General features: G+C 44.2%; 1 long non-coding RNA gene across 1 annotated transcript; it reads left to right on the top strand.

The window, feature by feature from the left end:
* Positions 1-1,896: 1,896 nt before the first annotated feature.
* On the top strand, positions 1,897-3,319 carry LOC127492313 (uncharacterized). Its single transcript, XR_016214176.1, has 2 exons — positions 1,897-2,583; positions 2,684-3,319. It is a non-coding gene; the product is annotated as an uncharacterized LOC127492313 (long non-coding RNA).
* Positions 3,320-20,825: the final 17,506 nt, after the last annotated feature.

Here is a 20,825-nt window from a genome sequence, read left to right as displayed (position 1 = left end):
TCCTGGGTGCATTATTTCAGAGTAGCTGGATCTTCAATGGGCAGGGCACTCAGTGGATGTGAAACCAAGTGGTGGTTTCACCCACTGGACCACAGCACCTGCCCCTAGAGTTCTTTCTTGATGTTCATTCTGTGGACTTGAGCAAATGTATAATGATGTGTATCCACCATTATAGTATCATACAGAATAGTTTCACTGCCCTGAAATTCCTTTATGAGCCCATACATCCTTCTCCTAGTCTCTGGCAACCACTGATTCCACTGTCTCCATGGTTTTGCCTTTTCCAGAATATCATACAATTAGGATCATGGAGAATGTAGACTTTTCAGATTGGCTTCTTTCACTTAGTGGTATACATTTTAGGTTCCTCCTCTTGATAGCTCTTTTTTTTTTTTTTTTTGGGGAAAGACAGAGTGGACAGTGAGAGAGAGAGAGACAGAGAAAAAGGTCTTCCTTTGCCGTTGGTTCACCCTCTAATGGCCGCCACGGCCGGCGCACCGCGCTGATCTGATGGCAGGAGCCAGGTACTTATCCTGGTGTACCATGGGGTGCAGGGCCCAAGGACTTGGGCCATCCTCCACTGCACTCCCTGGCCACAGCAGAGAGCTGGCCTGGAAGAGGGGCAACCGGGACAGAATCTGGCACCCCATCAGGGACTAGAACCCAGTGTGCCAGCGCCGCAAGGCGGAGGATTAGCCTAGTGAGCCACGGCGCCGGCTGATAGCTCTTTTTAAAAAAAAATTTTTTTTATTTATTTGAAAGAGATCTGTATACTGGTTCACTCTCCAAATGTCTGCAAAATCCGGGACTAAGACCAGATTGAAGCCAGGAGCTGGGAACTCAATCCAGGTCTAATATGAGTGGCAGGGACCAAACTACTTGAGCCATCAGCTATAGGAACCTGGAATGGAAAGCGGAGCTGAGATTCAAAGCCAGACACTCTGCTATGGGTCATAGGGAACCTATCCAGCATCATAACTGCTGCACCAAACATCTGTCCCTCATTTATTTTAGTGCTGAGTATATTTTCTGAATTGCATACCACAGTTTATCCATTCACATGCTAAAGAACATCTTGGTCACTTCCCAAGTTTTGAGAATTATGAATAAAACTGCTATAAACAGTTAATAGTAAATAATAAAATTGTTTTTGTGTGTGTAGACAGTTTTCAGCTCCTTTGGGTTAAATACCAAGAAGCCTAATTGCTGAATTAAATGGTAAGATTAGTTTTGTGCAGTTTTAATCATTGTAGTCAAATAGTAAAATGCCACATGCTGTGTGATTTTTTTTTAGGTCAGGATTGCTTTGGCTAATGGAGTATTTTGTGGTTCCATACAACTTTTCTAATTTTGTGGAAAATGTCATAATTTTGACAAGGATTCCATGGAATCTAAAAGACACTTTGGGTAGTATGGATATTTTAACAATTACTGATTTTTTTTCAATCCATGAATATAGGATGCCTTTTCATTTCTCTGTGATCTCTTCAGTTTTTTTCTTTTCTTTTCTTTTTTTTTTTATTTTTTGACAGGCAGAGTGGACAGTGAGAGAGAGAGACAGAGAGAAAGGTCTTCCTTTGCCGTTGGTTCACCCTCCAATGGCCGCCGCATCCGAAGCCAGGAGCCAGGTACTTATCCTGGTCTCCCATGGGGTGCAGGGCCCAAGCACTTGGGCCATCCTCCACTGCACTCCCGGGCCACAGCAGAGAGCTGGCCTGGAAGAGGGGCAACTGGGACAGAATCCGGCACCCTGACCGGGGCTAGAACCCAGTGTGCCGGCGCCGCAAGGCAGAGGATTAGCCTAGTGAGCCGCGGCGCCGGCCAGAAATGCTTTCTTGATTTCTTTTTAAGATAACTCACTATTGGATATGGTAATAGTTGTATGTTGACCCTTGCCATAGATAAGCCTTGCTCTGGGGAAACTACCTTCATGATCATGGTATCTCCCCTGCCAGGTAAGTATTATATATGTTGACATTGTGTCCTACAATTTGCTTGAATCCATTTATTTTAATCTTTTTTGTGGGGAGCAACTCGGACTAGACTAAGTTACTGGAATTAAGACTTATTCTATGCATCTGCTCTCCCACAATATGGCGCTGGGAGAGGAGAAAACAGCTTCTACACAGCTGCCTCCAGTTCAGCCAATAAACTGTGGGACTTGCTCCTGATTGGAGAGCAGCGTACTCGGCGTGTGGGCAGCCGAGTTAGGATTGGCGGAGGAGGACTATAAAGGAGGAGAGAGACGGCATGCACCAGGAACATCTAAGGGGAACACCTGTGCAGCCCCCGAGAGAGCCGGCCGGCGGTGTGCCGCTCCCCCGCGGAAGTGGGGAATGTGGCAGGGGGAACCGCCCTTCCACGGAGGTGGAAGGGACAGTAGCCAACCCGGGAAGAACCAGCAGCAAACCCGGGAAGGGCCGAGCAGACGAAAGAACAGCGCAGGGTCCTGTGTCATTCCTCCACGAAGACGGGGAGCGACATTTTTAAGAAGATTTATTTATCTGTTTGACAGGAGAATGACTGAAAACAAAGAGAATGATCTTCCCTCTACTGGTTCACTCCTCAAATAGCCACAGCAGGGTGAGTTGCTCCAGGCCAAAGCCAGGAGCCTGTAACTGCATCTGAGTCTCCCACATGGGTGGCAAGGGCCCAGGCACTGAGTCTATCCTCTGTTTTCCAGGCACATCAGCAGGAAGAGCTACATCTGGAGCTGAGCAACCAGGACTAGAATCAGCACCTTGAATGGGATGCCAATGTGACAGGCAGTGGCTTAACCTGCTGTACCACAATGCCAGCCACCTAATAATTTTTTGATGAAATCTTTGGAGTTTTCTTTATGTAAGATCGTATACAACTGTGCCAGTGTCTTGCAGGGTTTCCCTGTAGTTTTCATCTAGTAACTTGATGTTATCAGGTCATAGATTTAGATCCTTGACCCATTTTGAGTTGATTTTTTATAATGTATAAGATAGGGGTCTTGTTTCATATTTTTGCACATGAAAATCCAATTTTCCCAGCACCGTTGTTGAAGAGACTATCCTTTCTCCATGGATTGATTTTAGATAATTTGTCACCTATTGGTTAGTTGTAGCTACATGGATTAATTTCTGGGTTTTCTATTCTGTTCCATTGGTCTACATGTTTATCTTTGTGCCGGTACCAAGATGTTTTGATTATAACTTCCCTGTAGTATGTTTAAATCTGGGATTGTGATGCCACCAGCTTTATTTTTGTTGTTTAAGATTGCTTTAGCTATTCAGGATCTGTTGTGCTTCCATATGAATTTTAACATCATTTTTTCTAGATCTGAGAAAGTCACCTTGGTATTTTGAATGGAATCTCAATCTGTAAATGCCTTTTGGTACTATGGCACTTGGATGATACTAATTCTTCCAACTCATGATTATAGAAATTTTTCCATTTTTTGTGTGTGTCTTCTATTTATTTCTCTAATATCTTCTAATTTTCATTGTAGAGATCTTTCACATTTGTGGTTAAATTTATTCCAAGGTATTTATGTTTTTTGTAGCAGTTGTGAATGGGACTGATATTGTAAGTTCTTTCTCAGTCATTGCATTATTTGTATATACAAAGGGTATTGATTTTTGTGTGTTGATTTTATATCCTGCAACTTTACCAACCTCTCATGAGTTCTAATAGTCTCTTAGTGGAGTCTTTTGGTTCCCCTACGTATAGAATCATGTCATCTCCAAACAGGGATAATTTTACTTCCTCCTTTTCAGTTTGTATCCCTCTGATTTCTTTTTCTTGCTTAATGGCTCTGGGCTAAAATTTCCAGGACTATATTGAATATCGATGGTTAAAATGGACATCCTTGGCATGGTTGCTGTGGCTAGTAAGTTAAGCCTCCACCAGCAGTGCCAGTATCACATATGGGCGCCAGTTTGTGTCCTGGCTGTTCCTCTTCTGATCCAGCTCTCTGCTGGTGGCCTGAAAAAATCAGTGGAAGATAGCCCAAGTTCTTGGGCCCCTGCACCCATGTGGGAGACCCAGAAGAAGCTCCTGGCTTTGGATTGATGCAGCTCCAGCTGTTGTGGCTATTTGAGGAATGCACCAGCGGATGGAAGACCTGTCTGTCTCTCCCTCTCTGTCTGTAACTCTGCCTCTCAAATAAGTATTTTTTTTTTAATGTGGGTATCCTTTTCTGGTTCTGGATCTTCCAGCTTTTCCTCATTCAGTATGATGACCCCTGCGGGTTGTCATATATTGCCTTGATTGTGTTGAAAAATGTTCCTTCTATACCCAATTTGCTTAAGGTTTTTATCATGAAAAGGTATTTTTCTCAAATGGTTTCTTTGCATCTGTTGATATAATTATTATTTTTATTCTTCAATTTTTTAATATGATGTATCACATTTATTGATTTGCATATGTTGAACCATCCCTGCATAGTAAGAATAAATCCCAGTTGGTCCAGGTGAATGATCTTTCTGGTGTGTTGTTGGATTTGATTACCTACTATTTTGTTGAGGATTTTTGCATCTGTGTTCATCAGAAATATTGGCCTATAGTTCTTTTTCCTTGTATCTTTTTTTTTTTTTTTGCTTTGGAATTAAGGTGATAACTGGCCTCATAGAAGGAGTTTGGGAGGATGGCCTCCCTTTCAACTGTTTTGAATAGTTTGAGCAGGATTGGAATTAGTCTTTGCTTAAAAGGTTTGGTGGAATTCAGCAGTAAAGCCATCTAGTCCTCGGTTTCTCTTTGTTGGGAGGGTCTTTATTACTGATTCAACCTCAAATTGGTTATTGGTCTGTTTAGGTTTTCTATGTCTTCATGACTCCATTTTTGTATAATGTATGTTTCCAGGAATCTATCCATTTCTTACAGATGTTCCAATTTGTTGGCACATAGCTGTTTGTGAAAATTCCTGATGATTATTTTTATTTCTGTGGTATTCATTGAAACATCTCTTTTTTTCATCTCTGGTTTTATTAACTTGTGTCTTTTTTTGTTTATTTTTTCAAAAAAAAAAAACCACAGCTCTTCTTTTCACAATATTTTGTATTCTTTATTATTTCAATTTTTTGTTTGTTTGTTTTAGGTAGAGTTACATACAGAGAGAAAGAGACAGAGAGAAAGGTCTTCCTTCCCTTGGTTCACCCCCAAAATGGCTGCCACAGCCAGTGCTGCGCCAATCCGAAGCCAGGAGCCAGGTGCTTCCTCCGGTCCTCCCACATGGATGCAGGGTCTCAAGCACTTGGGCCATCCTCCACTGCCTTCCCGAGCCACAGCAGAGAGCTGGACTGGAAGAGGAGCAACCAGGACTAGAACCTGGTGCCCATATGGTATGCCGGCGCCACAGGTGGAGGATTAATCAAGTGGGCCACAGCGCCGGCCCTATTTCAATTTTGTTTATTGTCTGATTTTAATTATTTCTTTCCTCTTACTAATTTTGGGTTTGATTTGTTCTTTTTTTCTAGGTCCTTGAAATTCACTAATAATTCATTTATTTGATGTCTTTCCAGTTCCTTTTTATGGGCACTAATTGCCGTAAACTTCCCTCTTAACATTGCTTTTCCTGTATTCCATAAGTTTTGATATGTTGGTTTGTCATCTTCATTCATTTCTAGGAATTTTTTATTTCCTTTTTGATTTCTTCTATGATCCACTGTTCATTGAGTAGTAAATTGTTCAGTCTACATTGTTTCTTAGGTTGTTAATTTCCAGCTTAATTCCATTGTGGTCAGAAAAGATACACAGTATGATTTCAGTTTTTTTAATTTGTTGAGACTCACTTTATGGCCTAGCTTATGGTATTATCCTAGATAAAGTTCCATGCACTAATGAAAAGAATGTGTATTCAGCACTTATGGGATGAAAGGTTCTATAGATATCAGGTCCATTTGGTCCATAGTATAGATTAGCTCTGTTGTTTCTTTGTTGATTTTTGTGTGGTTGATCTGTCCATTGATGAAAGTAGGGTGTTGAAGTCTCCCATTATTCTTGTATTGGAATCTGTGTCTCCCTTTAGATCCATTAACATTTGTTTTAAATAGCCAGACACCCTGGCATTGGGTGCATACACATTTACTCTAGCCTCATCTTCATGTTGAATTGATCCCTTAATCATTACATAATGCCCTTCTTTGTTTCTTTTTAATAGTTTTTGTGTTGAAGTCTATTTTGTCTTATATTAGGGTGGCTATACCTGTTCGTTTTTGCTTTCCATTAACATGGAATATCTTTTTCCATCCTTTCACTTTCAGTCTGTGTGTATCTTTGTTGATCAGGTGTGTTTCTTGTAGGTAGTAAATAAATAGGTTTTGTGTTTTAATCTATTCAGCCAGTCTATTTTACTTGGAGAACTTAGGCCATTTACATTCAAGATTATTATTGATAAGCAATGACTTGGTCCTGCTATTTTCCATAAATATTCCTAGTGTTGATCACATGATTTTGATCATTCTGTTGATACTGCATATCACATTTCTTGATTTCCATATTTTGAACCATCCTTTCATCCTAGTATGAATCCCACTTGATCATGGCAACTAATCATTTTAATGTACTGTTGGATTCAGTTTGCTAGTATTTTGTGGAGGATTTTTGCATCTGTGTTCATTTTAATCTCTTCCTTATTTGATTCACTTAGCTTCAGAATTGATTATCTTGGGCAGATTTTTTTTTTTTATTATTTAATTTTATCAGCTGCACAGGCATTTAGCTTACTGGTTGAGATGCCTGTGTCCCTCATTGGACAGCCTGAGTTTTATTCCTGGCTCTAGTTCCTAACTGCAGCTTCCTGCCAGGGCAACCCTGAGAGACACCACTCATACCTCAAGTGGTTGGGTTCCTGCCACCAACATGTGAGACTTGGATTGTGGTTTCAGCTCCCAATTTTGGCCCTGTTCCAGCCCCAGATACTGCAAACACTTTGATGAACGAACAAGAGTCTGGGAGTCCCCTATCCCCCCTTCTCTGCCTCTCAATTATATAAAAAAAATTTTTTTGAGATTTATTTGAAAGAGTAACAGAGAGGAGAGGCAGAGAGAGAGAATCTTCCATCCACTGGTTCAGTCCCCAAAAGGTTGCAACAGCCAGGGCTAGGCAGACCAAAGCCTGGGGCTTCATCCGGGTCTCCCACATGAATACAGGGGCCCAAGTCCTTGGGCTATCTTCTGCTGCTTTCCCAGGCACATTAGCAGGGAGCTGGATCAGAAATGGAGCTACTGGGACTTGAACTGGCACCCATATGGGATGCTGGCACTGCAGGTGGCTTAACCCACTATGCTACAATGTCAGCCCCTATAAAACATTTTTAATAAAAATTATATCATCTGCAAATAATGTTTAATATACTTTGTATCAGTCAGTAATAATTTTAATAAGTATCCCCTCCATTTAAAATAATTTAATATAGAAAATTGGCTATAAATATATTGGAAGGGTTAGCTAAGAGCAAAAAGAGATCATGTGAGATTATCCAGAGATAAGTAACTACAGGAACCCCACCCCCCCACCCCGGCAACCTCTTTATGCTGGCAGAATGAAATGGAAAATAGTTTTACCCAAGGCTAACCAGCACTGGCCCTCTCAGGTTGCTGATAGTGAAACATTTACCACCAATAGACAGGAAGCCAGGAGTTAGTTAGTAACAAAGGAGCAAGGGCCCACCTGCTCTGGTCAGCAGGTAATCCTGGAGCTTTGCTGCTGTGCTGAAGCCAGAGCTAGGTGCTGCTTTTAAATACCACTCGGGGCTGGTGCTGTGGCGCAGCAGGTTACCGCCCTGGCCTGAGGCGCCGGCATATGGGCACCAGTTCTAGTCCCAGCTGCTCCACTTCCCATCCAGCTCTCTGGTGTGGCCTGGGAAGACAGTAGACGATGGCTCTTGGCCCTTGGGCCCCTGCACCCATGTGTGAGACCCGGAAGAAGCTCCTGGCTCCTGGCTTTGGATTGGTGCAGCTCCACCTGTAGTGGCCAATTGGGGAGTGAACCAGCAGATGGAAGACTTCTCTCTCTCTCTCTGCCTCTCCTCTGTGTAACTCTGACTTTCAAATAAATAAATGAATCTTAAAAAAAAAATACCACTCAGTAAGAAGCCATTTTCCCACTGCCAGCACAACTGCAGCTTTCTGAGGTGGTTCCATAGAGGGGAAAGGTTTTTCTCTCCCACATTCCATTCTCATACCTGTGTCTCTCATAGGCAGAACCTAACTAGAAAAAGAGAATTGGGGCCAGCATTGTGGTGTAGCAGATAAAGCCACTGGCTGCAATGCCAGCATCCCATATGGGTGCTGGTTCAAGTCCTAGCTATTCCTCTTCCAATCTGGCTCCCTGCCAATCACCTGGGAAAGACAATGGAGGATGGCCCGTGTTTGGGCCCCTGGCTTCAGCCTGACCCAGTCCTAGCCATTGTAACCATCTGGAGAGTGAACCAACAGATGGAAGGTATCTATCTCCCTCTCCCTTCTGTAACTCTATCTTTCAAGTAAATAAATCTTAAAAAAGAAGAAGAAGAAGAAGAAGAAGAAGAAGAAGCAGAAGTAGTAGCAGAGAAAGAGAGTTTCCAACTATTGGTTCATTTCCAAATGCCCACAGTGGCCAGGGCTGGACTAAGGTTGAAGCCTAAAGCTAGGAACTCAATCCAGTTCTCCCATGTGGGTGGCAGATACCCAACTACTTCAGTCATCACTGCTATTTCCCAGCCTCTACACTGGTAGGAAGCTGGAGTCAGGAGCCAGAGCTGGGAATCAAACTCAGCTTCTCTGATTTGAGACATGAGCATTTTAACTGCTAAGCTAAACACCTTATTACCTAAGCTAAACACCCTTATTACCTCTTTCCTTGACATTTTATTCTTAATGAAATATAATATACATTCCAAACTGTATTTATTTCACAAGTACACAACTCACTGGATTTTCACACACTGAACACAACTGTCCAACCACCATCAGATCACGAAGTCCTGCTTGGACTTATGGTCATTAAGCTCCTGCCCCCAGGGGTGAGCACCATCCTCATTCCTAAGCCCATGGGGTGATATGATGGCTAATTTTTTGTCACCCCGGGCAAACTCTGGTGGCAAGTTGTTGGTTCAAACACCAACTTTGATGTTGCTGTGGAGGCACTATTTAGATGTGATTAATATCTACAGTCATTCTGTCTCTACCTAAAGGAGCCTCATTCATTTGATTGAAGGCCTGAAGATTGAAAACGCAGGTATCCCCAGCAAAGAGAAGGAATTCTGCCTGAGTTTCTAACATGCCCGTCTACCCTGTAGATTAGACTCTAAACTGCAGCATCAGTGCCCACTGCTTTGTCTTTAGGATTGTTCACTTAACCAGCACCATAATGACATGAGCCACTTGCATAAAATAAATCCCTTTTGTGTCCCTATAGATAAGAGATATGTGTTATCATCTGTTCTGTATCTGGAGCACCCAGACTCAAATTTTGAGCCTTGATGGTTCTAGAGGAACAGAATCTTAAGGGTGAATTTTCTGAATAGATTCTGGCTTCTGGAATTGATTTCTGGTTAGATTTAAAGACACTAATGACTCCATTTCCAGTGATAAAGTGGAAACCAAGGCCGGTGCCGTGGCTTACTTGGCTAATCCTCCACCTGTGGCGCCAGCACCCCGGGTTCTAGTCCCGGTTGGGGCGCCAGGTACTAGTCCCGGTTGTTCCTTTTCCAGTCCAGCTCTCTGCTGTGGCCCAGGAGTGCAGTGGAGGATGGCCCAAGTGCTTGGGTCCCTGCACCCGCATGGGAGACCAGGAGGAAGTACCCTTGCTCCTGGCTTCAGATTGGTACAGCGCCAGCCGTAGCGGCCGTTAGGGGAGTGAACCAACGGAAGGAAGACCTTTCTCTCTGTCTCTCTCTCACTATCTATAATTCTCTCTCTCTCTTTCTCTCTCTCTCTCTCTCTCTCTAACTCTGCCTGTCCAAAAAAAAAAAAAAAAAAAAAAAGAGGTGGGGGAGCAAAAGGCAAGCATTTAGCCTAGTGGTTAAGACACCTGTGTCCCACGTCAGACTGCCTGGATTTGATACCTAACTCCAACTCCTGCTAATGCAGATCTGGGAAGATTGTATTGATAGTTCAAGTGGTTGAATCCCTTCTACACTTGTGAGAGACCTAGACTGTGTTCCCAGCTCTAGGCTTCAGCCTCAACCATTATAGGAACTTGGGGAGTGATCCAATGGGTGAGATCTCTCTCTAACCTGTCTTTCTCAAAATAAATAATAACAGTCATGATAATAAAAACAGGGCAATGATAGTACATGCTATGATGGACAAATAACCCCAAATATCACCATTGGATGCTCATACTCAAACACTCATGACCAGCAAATTTCTGAATGGCCTTATATTTAATACCTTTGAACGTTATTGTCAAACTAATGAATATATTAAGATTGTTTGGTTAAATGTGCTGGACAATGTGGGGAAACAAAAAGATGAACTCAAGGCTTCAAATTTCTAGCTCAACTACCACATAACTGGCTGGAAATGTCTATATTTGCCCCAAGATAAACATATCCCCTGAAGCCATGGAACTAAAATTTCTGAAAATCAAATCTAGAGTCTCAACTGCAAGTGGTGAATTAGAATATAAATTGAGGCGCCAGCACTATGACACAACAGGTTAAAGCCCCTGGTTGCAGTGCCAGCTTCCCATAAAGGCACTGGTTGGAGTCCTGGCTGCTCTACTTCTGATCCAGCTCCCTGCTAATGTACCTGGGAAAGCAGCAGAGGATGGCCCAAGTCTTTGGGCCCCTGCACCCACGTGGGAGACCTAGAGGAAGCTCCTGGCTCTGGTTTGTGGCCAACTGGGGAGTGAACCAGCAGATGGAAGACCTCTCTCTCTCTCTTTCTGTCTCTAACTCTTTCAAATAAATAAAATAAATTTTTTTTTTAAAAGAATATAAATTGATTTTCCAGCCCCACAAGAAACCTCTGTTGTTAAAGTAAGGGCAGATCCTGAGGAAGCTGGGGTCAGTGAATCCCCAAATTCTGTTGAGCCTCCTCTGCCAGCAGAAGCAGCACCTCCACTGTGTCTGAGGACGTTAGCCCTGCTTTCCCTGAGAAGCCTGCAATTGCCTCTTCTGAGGTTGTCACCTCAAAAGATACTGCAGATTGTCCTCGGGACCTACCTCCACCACCCCTCTTTGCTTCTAGAACTAAGATTCAAGTCCCTGCAGGCCCTGAAAGGTGAGCTATCCCCCTGAAAAACTGCCTATTGAAATGTCACATTATACCCCTAGAAGTATATACAATTACTATGCATCAATTAAAAATAAAAAAAATCTGTTTAAAAATAAATTTTGTCTTTAAAACTGCATGAGTGTTTCAATTTATGCAGACAGAAGTCAGTGGGATATGTATGGAAATAAGTATTAAGATAACTGTTTATATAAGGTTAGGTTATTGTATATTTCCCATATATAATAAGTATATAGATATATAAGTGGGAAATAGATATATAACTATATATAATAATATATAAATACACAATATATGATAAATAGATATATAATATATAAATAATTATTTCCCATATATAAATAATAATAATTTCCCATGTATTACAGATACATATATGGGAAAGAACAGGAAGTTGGATCAATTTGAATTTATTAATATGGACCTATTCAGAGCTTCTGGATTGTGTTGTGACTTGAGGGGTTAGAGAGGGCTGATTTGGTTGGTTGCTTGAAACATGGACCAGAAGGTGGCCAACACAGAGTGAGGTTGAAGTGCCAAAAGGGCCTTAATTCACTGCAGAGGAAGAGACCCAGAGGCTTAGGGAGACTGGAATGCTAGAGTGGATTTATTGTGGGAGGTCTGCTCACCCAGTCTGCAGGGGTGCAGAGGACACAGCTTTCATCATGATGGTGAGAAGCAAATGTATGAGGGGAGCCCAGGCATCCATGAAGGGCACTGTGGGTGCTCCTCTTTGTATGTCAGGAATTACAGTGGGGGCTGCTGCCCCTGCATGCACAGGGGTCCCAGGTGGCAGGAGACAAGTTGTGGCACTGAATCATTTAAGGCAAAGTGGATGTGGTTACCAGTAAGGCAGCTGAGTCAAACCAGTAGTCAGAATTCTCTGAGTGATGGAGACCTAAGCCATTGGCTAGTTGGTCATGGTGTCCCTAGAAGAAAATAAATGATTTAGCCTATTTAATTCTGATTTATCTATATAAGTGGAAGATCAAGTTAACAAGAGACAAATTTGAATCAAAAACAATCACAGTTCACTCAGAATAGACCCAGAACCCCTGGAATGCAGGGGAAGCCAAGTCTGCCTGAGGAAGAAGCCTGCTACACTACCAAAGTGTTATTTATCAGAGAAAGAGAGAGAGAGAGAGGGAGAGAGAGAGTTTGAGTAAGCACTACCATCCATTGGTTTACTCCTCAGATGCCCACAGTGGCCAGAACTGGACTGGGCTGGAGCCATGAGCTGGGAACTCAATCCAAGTTTCACACATGGGTGGTAGGAACTCAATTACTTGAGTCATCACCATTGCCTCATGGGGTCTTCATTGTTGGGAAGCTGGACGTCAGGAGCTAGAACCAGGAAATGAACCCAGATACTCCAATATGAAAAGCCCACATATTAACTGCTAAGTTAAATGCCCACTCTACTGCCAAAAATTGGAACTATTAATTTTCAACTTAGCATTCTCCAAAGAAACCTAAGGTGTGGTTCTTTTTGGCCTTAATAACTATATGTTGGGGAAAGGAAATAATAAAGATTTTCAGGGATTACTGAACACTGATTCTGCACTGACATTAATTCCAGGATACAGGGTGGCATTGTGGCACAGTGGGTTAAGCCGACACCTGTGGCACTGGCATCCCATATGGGCACAGATTCAACTTCTGGCTACTCCACTTCTAATACAGCTCCCTGCTAATATGCCTGGGAAGGCAGCGGAGGATGGCCCAAGTCCTTGGAGCCCTGATACCCACTTGGGAGACCCGGAAGAGGTTCCTGGCTCCTGGCTTCAGCTTGGCCCAGTCCTGGCCATTGCAGCTGTTTGAGGGGACGGGGGAGACCAGCAGATGGAAGATCTCTTTCTCTCTCTCTTCCTGTAACTCCGCCTTTAAAATAATTTTTTTTTATTTATTTGACAGGTAGAGTCACAGAGAGAGAGAAACAGAGAGAAAGGTCTTCCTTCCATTGGGTCACCCCCAAATGGCCACCACAGCCAGTGTGCTGCGCCAATCCGAAGCCAGGAGCCAGGTACTTCCTCCCAGTCTCCCATGCAGGTGCAGGAGCCCAAGCACCTGGGCCATTCTCCACTGCCTTCCCAGGCCACAGCAGAGAGCTAGAGTGGAAGAGGAGCAACCGGGACTAGGACTGCGCCCATATGGGATGCCAGCGTCACAGGCGGAGGATTAACCAAGTGAGCCACGGCACTGGCCCCGTAAAATAAATATTTAAAAAATAAAATCTGGCAATTTATTTTTGAAAGGCAGAGTTAGAGACAGAGATCTTCCATCCACTGGTTCATTCCCCAAATGGCTACAATAGCCAGCACTGTGCCAGGTGGAAGCCAGGAGCTTCATCTAGGTCTCTCACAAGGGAGGCAGGAGCTCAATCACTTGTACTATCTTCCACTACTTTCCCAGGCACATTAACAGGAAGCTGGATCAGAAGGGGAGCAGCTGGGACTTGAACTGGTACCCATATGGGATGCCAGCACTGCAGACGATGTTTCAACTTGTTATGCTACAATACTGGCTCCCCTTGCCAATACTTTGTCCTCATACCTGTTAGTAAAGATTACAAGAGGTAATTTGCAAGGTCAGCCTTCACTGTTGTATTAATCTACTCATGCTGCCTTATAAAATCTCACAGACTAGTCGACTTAAAGAGCAGAAATTTATTCTGTTACGCTTCTTGAGGCTGGAAATCTCAGATGGAGATGTCAGAAGATTAAGTTTCTTGGCTTACAAACAGCCATCTTCTTGCTATGTCCTCACGTGGTCTTTCTTCTATGTGTGTGCAGAGAAAAATCTCTAGCATCTCTTCCTCTTAGAAGGTCACAGGTCCTATTGGATCAAAAACTCATCCTTGGGGCTGGTGCTGTGCTTGGGGCTGGCCTGAAGCACTGGCATCCCATATGGGCACTGGTTTGAGACCCAGCTGCTCCACTTCCGATCCAGCTCTCTGCTATGGCCTGGGAAAGCAGTGGAAGATGGCCCAAGTCTTTGGGCCCCTGAACCCGCGTGGGAGAACTGGAAGAAGCACCTGGCTCCTGGCTTCGGATCAACGCAGCTCCAATTGTTGCGGCCAACTGGGGAGTGAACCAGTAGATAGAAGACCTCTCTCTTTCTCTCTCTCTGCCTCTCTTCTCTCTGTGTAACTCTGACTTTCAAATAAATAAATCTTTAAAAAAAAAAAAAAAGTAAAAGCCCAAATGGTTTTAAAAAAATTCATCCTTTTGGCTTCAACCTACCTTTTTTTTTTTTTTTTTAAAGATTTAGTTATTTATTTGAAAGGCAGAGTTACAGAGAGGCAGAGGCAGAGAGAGAGGGATCTTCCATCTGCTGGTTCACTCTCCAGATGGCCACAATGGCTGGAGCTGGGGTGATCCGAAGACAGGAGCCAGAAACTTCCTCTGGGTCTCTCACATGAGTGCAGGGGCCCCAAGGACTTGGGCCATCTTCTACTGCTTTTCCAGGCTATAGTGGAGATCTGGATCCCACCCATCCTTTTAACCTTAATTACCTTCCCCCAAAGCCAGGGCCCCAAATACAGTCATATTGAGGGTTAAGGCATCAGACTAAGGGTTTGGGAGAAGACAATTCAGTCCATAACAATGATACAGCCTCAGGGATGTATCAGCTCTCCAGCCTTATCCCACAGTTTAGTTTCCAGGGATCTTGCTTGCCTTTCCTTCTATAGTATAGCACACTGGCCCACTACATTGAAGACATTAAGCTGATTGGACCTAGGTAGTAAGAAATAGCAACTATTCTAGGCTAATTGGTAAGACATTTGTACATCGGGAGCAGGAAATAAATTCAACTAAAATAAAGGAAATTTTTACATCAGTGAAGTTGCTAAAAACCCAGTGGTATGGGACACATCAATAAATCCCTTGTAGATGCAGGCATTAGGCCTAGTAGTTAAGACAGACACCTGCACCCCATATCGGAATGCCTGTGTTCAGTATTCAGTGCCACTCCAGATTCCTGCTAATACAGATCCTTGGAGACAGCTGTGATAGCTTGAGTGATTGGGTTTCTGTCATCCTTGCTGGAGCTGTGGATTCATTTCCTGGCGCTGAGCTTTGGCTCCAGCTGGGGATCATTGTGGGCACCGGGGGAGTGAACTAGCACATAGGAGCTCTCTCTCTTTCTCCCTCTTCTCCATCCCCTTCCCCCCTCAAATAAATAAATAAATAGCACTTAAAAGAAATAATTCACATTTGCATTTATTTATTTATTTATTTATTTAGAGGCAGAGACAGAGAGAAAGGCCTTCCATCCTCTGGTTCACTCCCCCAATGGCCGCAACAGCTGGAACTGGGCCATTCGGAAGCCAGGAGCTTCACCTAGGTCTCCCGCATGGATGCAGGGGCCCAAGCCATCTTCCACTGCTTTCCCAGGCCATAAGCAGAGAGTAGGATCATAAGAGGAGCACCAGGACATCAACCAGCACCCATACGGGATGCCAGTGCTACAGGCGGAGGCTTAGCCTACTAAGCCACAGCACAGGCCCTATTTGCTTTTTTAAAACAATAAAGTTCCTATAAAGTGAAGGATGTTATTGCATATAGCTTCTACAACCATAAAAAAGAGGGACAATGACTCCTGGGCCCCATTGGATTTTGGAAGCAACACATTCCACATTGGGGTGTGTCACTCCTGCCCACCTACTGAGTGGCCTTAAAAGATGCTGATTTTGAGTGGAGCCCTTTGCTCTCAGTCCTACTATACTGTCTTTTCTGTTCCAGCTCCTACCTATAACTTCAAGGGGAGTTTTCTACAATCAGCTAACCGAGAAAGGTAACTCTGGGAAGTTTTCTATGATCAGCTAATTCAGATAACTCAGACCAGGAGTACAGATGGTTCTGCCCAATATGCAGATGCCACTCAAATGTGCATACCAGCTGCCCCACTACAGCCTCTTTCTTTCTTCCTTTCTTCCTTTCTTCCTTTCTTTCTTTCTTTCTTTCTTTCTTTCTTTCTTTCTTTCTTTCTTTCTTTCTTTCTTTCTTCCTTCCTTCCTTCCTTCCTTCCTTCCTTCCTTCCTTCCTTCCTTTCTTCCTTTCTTTCATATTTATTTGAAAGGCAGAGTTAACAGAGGTGCAGGGGGCCCAAAGATTTGGGCCATCCTCTACTACTTTCCCAGGCCATAGCAGAGAGCTGGATCAGCAGTGGAGCAGTCAGGACTTGAACTGGTGCCCATATGGAATGCAGCCACTGCAGGCGGTGGCTTTACCTGCTTTGTCACAGGGCTGGTCCTCTACAGTCTCTTTCTCAGATAGCCCTGAGGGTCAGTGGTGAAGGGAACAATGATGACTCAGGGCCATGCACCTGGTGTCTCCTTTTGCTTAGAAAGAAATGGAGAGAGGTAGAACTGTATACCCAAGCATGAATGGTTAGTTGCTTGATGGTCATGGACTTGGAAGGCACATTTTTGGAAAAATCGGTGACGTGATTAAATCTCTCCGATGGCCAAGAAATGTGAATATATTTACATTTCCTGTGAATGTTCACCAGAGGAGAATTTTAATAACTGTGTAGACAGGAGGGACCCCTTATAAGGATACTAGTTAACCTCATCCCCTAGACACCCCTGTCATTGCACCACGAGCTCATGACTACATAAGCATGGCAGCAAGGATGGAGGTTACAACGTAGACTTCTGCTCACCAAAGCTAACATGGCTGTGGGCACTGCTGAATGCCCTGTAAGCAGGAGAGACCAGCACCAAGTCCTTGATATGGCTTCATTGCCCAGAGTCATCAGTCAGCCAGCAGGTGGCAGGCCAATTACACAGCACTGCTTTCATCATGGTAGGGTCAGTATCTTGTCCTTTCTGAGATACACAGTTACCCTGCATGCTTCTACAGAACTGCTATCCATGAACTAGCAGAATGACTTATCCACTGTCATGCTCTATTGCACGCAGCATTGCTTCTGGACAAGGGATTCACTTCGCAGCAAATGAAGTGTGGTTTTTGGACCCATGTACATGTTTACCAGCCATGTTGCCCATCATTCTGAAGCAGCTGGCTTCATAGAATAACAGAGTGACCTTTTGAAAACTCGGATACAGCACCAGAGAAGTGACAAACCCTTGCAGGTCTGGGACAAGGATCTCCACAAGGCTGTAGGTGCGTTAAGTCAGCATCCAGTATATCGTGCTGCTTCTCCCATAGCTAGGATTCAAGGGCCCAGGAACCCAGGGGTGGAAATGGGGGTGGCACTGCTCTTGATTATCCCTAGTGATCCACTAGCTAAATGTTTGCTTCCTGAGACTCTTGATCTAGCAGTCATACTACTAGATGGAGGAATGCTTCCGCCAGATGACACAAGTTTCCATTGAACTGGGAGTTAAGATGCACCCAAACACTTTGGGTTCCTTGTGGGTGATCCTGTGCCTGGCTGAGAGACTGCCTGCCTAGCCAATGCAAGGCACACCATGCCTCCCGGGAAGGATCCTATGACCTGACTGCTGGCAGGTGGCAGGAGCCCCAGGCACATTTCCCCCACCCCTGCTTCCTGCTGAAGGGCCTTGTAACTGTCTATCAGGTAAACAGTTCCCAGACGCATAAGGTGAACACTTAAGGATCACCTGGAAGGCTGCATAGGTAGGTTACATGACGTGACCTTCAAGCTGATGGGAAAAGCATAGCAGAGTCAGTATCGGCTTTATCCTGTAGAATTAGCGTTGCCTTGAACTAGCTAAGCCCCCCTGCCTGCCCTCTAAAACTCATGCTTGATTGTTAATAAATGGACATGTTCACCAAAACTTGTCTCTGATGCTTCTTGTGAAAGAACGTTATCACCCCACCATTCCGACAGCGTGGGCCTTGCAGGACGAGTCCGCAGTTCCTCATGGATCTGAGTCAACAGGCAAAGAAAGGAGTTTCTGTGCTGGTTGCTAGTTGGGGTGATTGATCCAGACCACCAGGGAGAAATAGGGCTGCTCCTCAACAGTGCAGGTAAGGAAGAGAAGGTCCAGATACAAGAGATCCCTTAGGACATCTCCCAGTATTACCAAGGTCAGTGGAAAGCCACAACAACCTAATTCAGGCAGGACTACTAATGGTCCAGGCTCTTCAGTAATGAGATTTGGGTCACCCCACCAGATAAAGAAACACCACCAGCTGACATACTTGCTGAGGGCAAAGGGAGTATGGAGTATGTGATAGCAGAAGGTAGTTACAGATGCCAACTATGACTCCACGACCATTACAGAAATGAGGACTGTAACGGCTAGGAATACTTCCTTGTTTGGTTCACAAATACATACATTGTGTGTTTATTCCCCTTCATAAGGTAAGATGTACTGGTTTTGAAGCCTTGTATCTAAGTTATGGGATATCAAAGAGAAGGGTAAACCTCTCCTAAAGACTTAAAAAATAAAGATTAATTTATTTACTTGAAAGGCAGTTACAGAGAGAGATACAGATAGACAGAGATCCACTGGTCCACTCTCCAAATGGCTGTAACAGGCCAGCGCTGCGGTGTAGTAGCCTAAGCCTCTGCCTGTATGAGCACCAACATCCTGTATGAGCACCATTTCAAGTCCTGGCTGCTCCACTTTTGATCCAGCTCCTTGCTAATGCACCTGAGAAAGCAGCAGAAGACGGCCCAAGTGCTTGGGCTCTTGCACCCATATGAGAGACCCAGAAGAAGCTCCTGGCTCTTGGCTTCAGATTGGCCCAGTCCTGGGTCATTGCGACCATATGGGGAGTGAACCAGTGAATGGAAGATGTGTCTCTCCCTCTCTCTTTCTGTAATTCTACCTCTCAAGTAAATAATTGAAATATATTTTTTTAAATGGCTGTAGGGGCCAGTGCTTGGTGTGGTAGGTTAATCCTCTGCCTGTGGTGCTAGCATCCCATATGGGCACCGGTTCTAGTCCCAGCTGCTCCTTTTCCAATCCAGCTCTGCTATGGCCTATCAGCTCAGCTCTAGCCATTGTGGCCATTTGGTGAGTGAACCAACAGATGGAAGACTTTTGTCTCTGTCTCTCCCCCTCACTGTCTGTAACTCTATCTCTCAAATAAATAAATAAATAATTTTTTTAAAAGAGAGATCATCCATCTGCTGGTTCACTCCCCAATTGACTTCAACAGCCAGAGTTGTGCCGATCCGAAGCCAGGAGCCAGGAGCTTCTTCCAGGTCTCCCACATGGGTGCAGGGGTCCAAGGACTTGGGCCATCTTCTACTGCTTTCCCAGGCCATAGCAGAGAGCTGGATCTAGGTCTCCAAGGTGGGTGGCAGGGGCCCAAGTACTTGGGGCATCTTCTGCTGCCTTCTCAGGCATGTTAGGAAGGAGATGGATCAGAAGTGGTACTGTACAGGGAATGCCAGTGTTGTAGGCAGGAAGGAGATGGATCAGAAGTGGTACTGTACAGGGAATGCCAGTGTTGTAGGCAGGGGCTTAACCCACTGTACATACAATGCTGACCCCTCTCCCAAGGACTGTGTATCATCTTTTGGGAAACGTTTGATGCATTATTTGTCGTACCCAGCACAGTTGTAGCAGGTTAGGGGGAAGCGTGGTTTTGTTTTTGCCTTTATTTGGAGATTAAGTATGGCATACAGGTGCCTATTTAACAAGAGATTGACTAGTGATGGTTAATTTTCTGTCACCCTGGCTAGGTTATGGTGCCCAGTTATTTGCTCAAACCTTAGTCTAGGTGTGAAGGTATGTTGCAGATGTGAAAACATATACATACGACTTCCAGTAAAGGAGATTACTCTTGGTCAAGGGAGTAGGCCTCATCTCAATTGAAGGCCTGAATAGAGAAGCAGGTTTCCCAGGAAAAAGGACTTCTGTCGGAGTTCTTAGCTGTGATGCAGAAATCCTGCCAGAATCTTTAGCTCCCCAGCCTGAGCTGCAGATTTCAGGCCCACCAGCTTCCACAGTCACATGAATCTGTTCCTTCAAGTAAATCCCTGAAAAATAGGTCAGGTGAGATGCCACCAATGTCCCACTTTGGAATATCTGGGTTTGACGCCTGGCTCCAGCTCCTGACTCCAGCTTCCTGCTGATGCAGACCTGGGAAGTAGCAGATCAAGTGATTGGGGTCCTGCCACCTATGTGGGAAGCCTAGAATGAGATCCTGCTTTGGCCCAACTGCCTGCATTTGGGTAGTGAACTGGCAAATGGAATCTCTCTCTCTCTCTCTCTGCCTATCTCTCTGCTTTCAAATAAATTAATTAAAATCTTAAATATATCTATATATTTCCTATAACTTCTGTTTTTTTTTTTAGAAAAGCTTCCCTGATACAAATAGTTTCACTTGATTTTGTGCTGAAATTGCGTAATAGATTTTTTTTCCATCTAGTTTCTTGGGCTCTACTTTTTTTTTTTTTAGGATTTATTTGAAAGTCAGAGTTACAGAAAGAGAGCAAGACAGATGATCTTCCAGATGGCCTCAACGGCCAGGGCCAGGCAAAGCCAAAACCAGGAGCCAGGAGCTTCTTCCAGGTCTCCCATGTGAGTAGCAGGAGTCCAAGCACTTGGGTCATCTTCTGCTGCTTTTCCTCGGGGCCATTAGCAGGGAGCTTGATTAGAAGTAAGCAGCCAGGGACCGATGCTGTAGCATAGCAGGTAAACCTGCTGCCTGCATATAGGTGCCTGTTTGAGTCCCAGAGGCCGCA

Source organism: Oryctolagus cuniculus, chromosome 10 (genome assembly GCF_051225735.1).
Source record: "Oryctolagus cuniculus isolate XC-2025 breed Fujian yellow rabbit chromosome 10, ASM5122573v1, whole genome shotgun sequence".
NCBI lineage: Eukaryota > Metazoa > Chordata > Mammalia > Lagomorpha > Leporidae > Oryctolagus > Oryctolagus cuniculus.
Note: the sequence above shows the minus strand (reverse complement) of the source record. Positions and strands in the feature narration are given on the sequence as shown.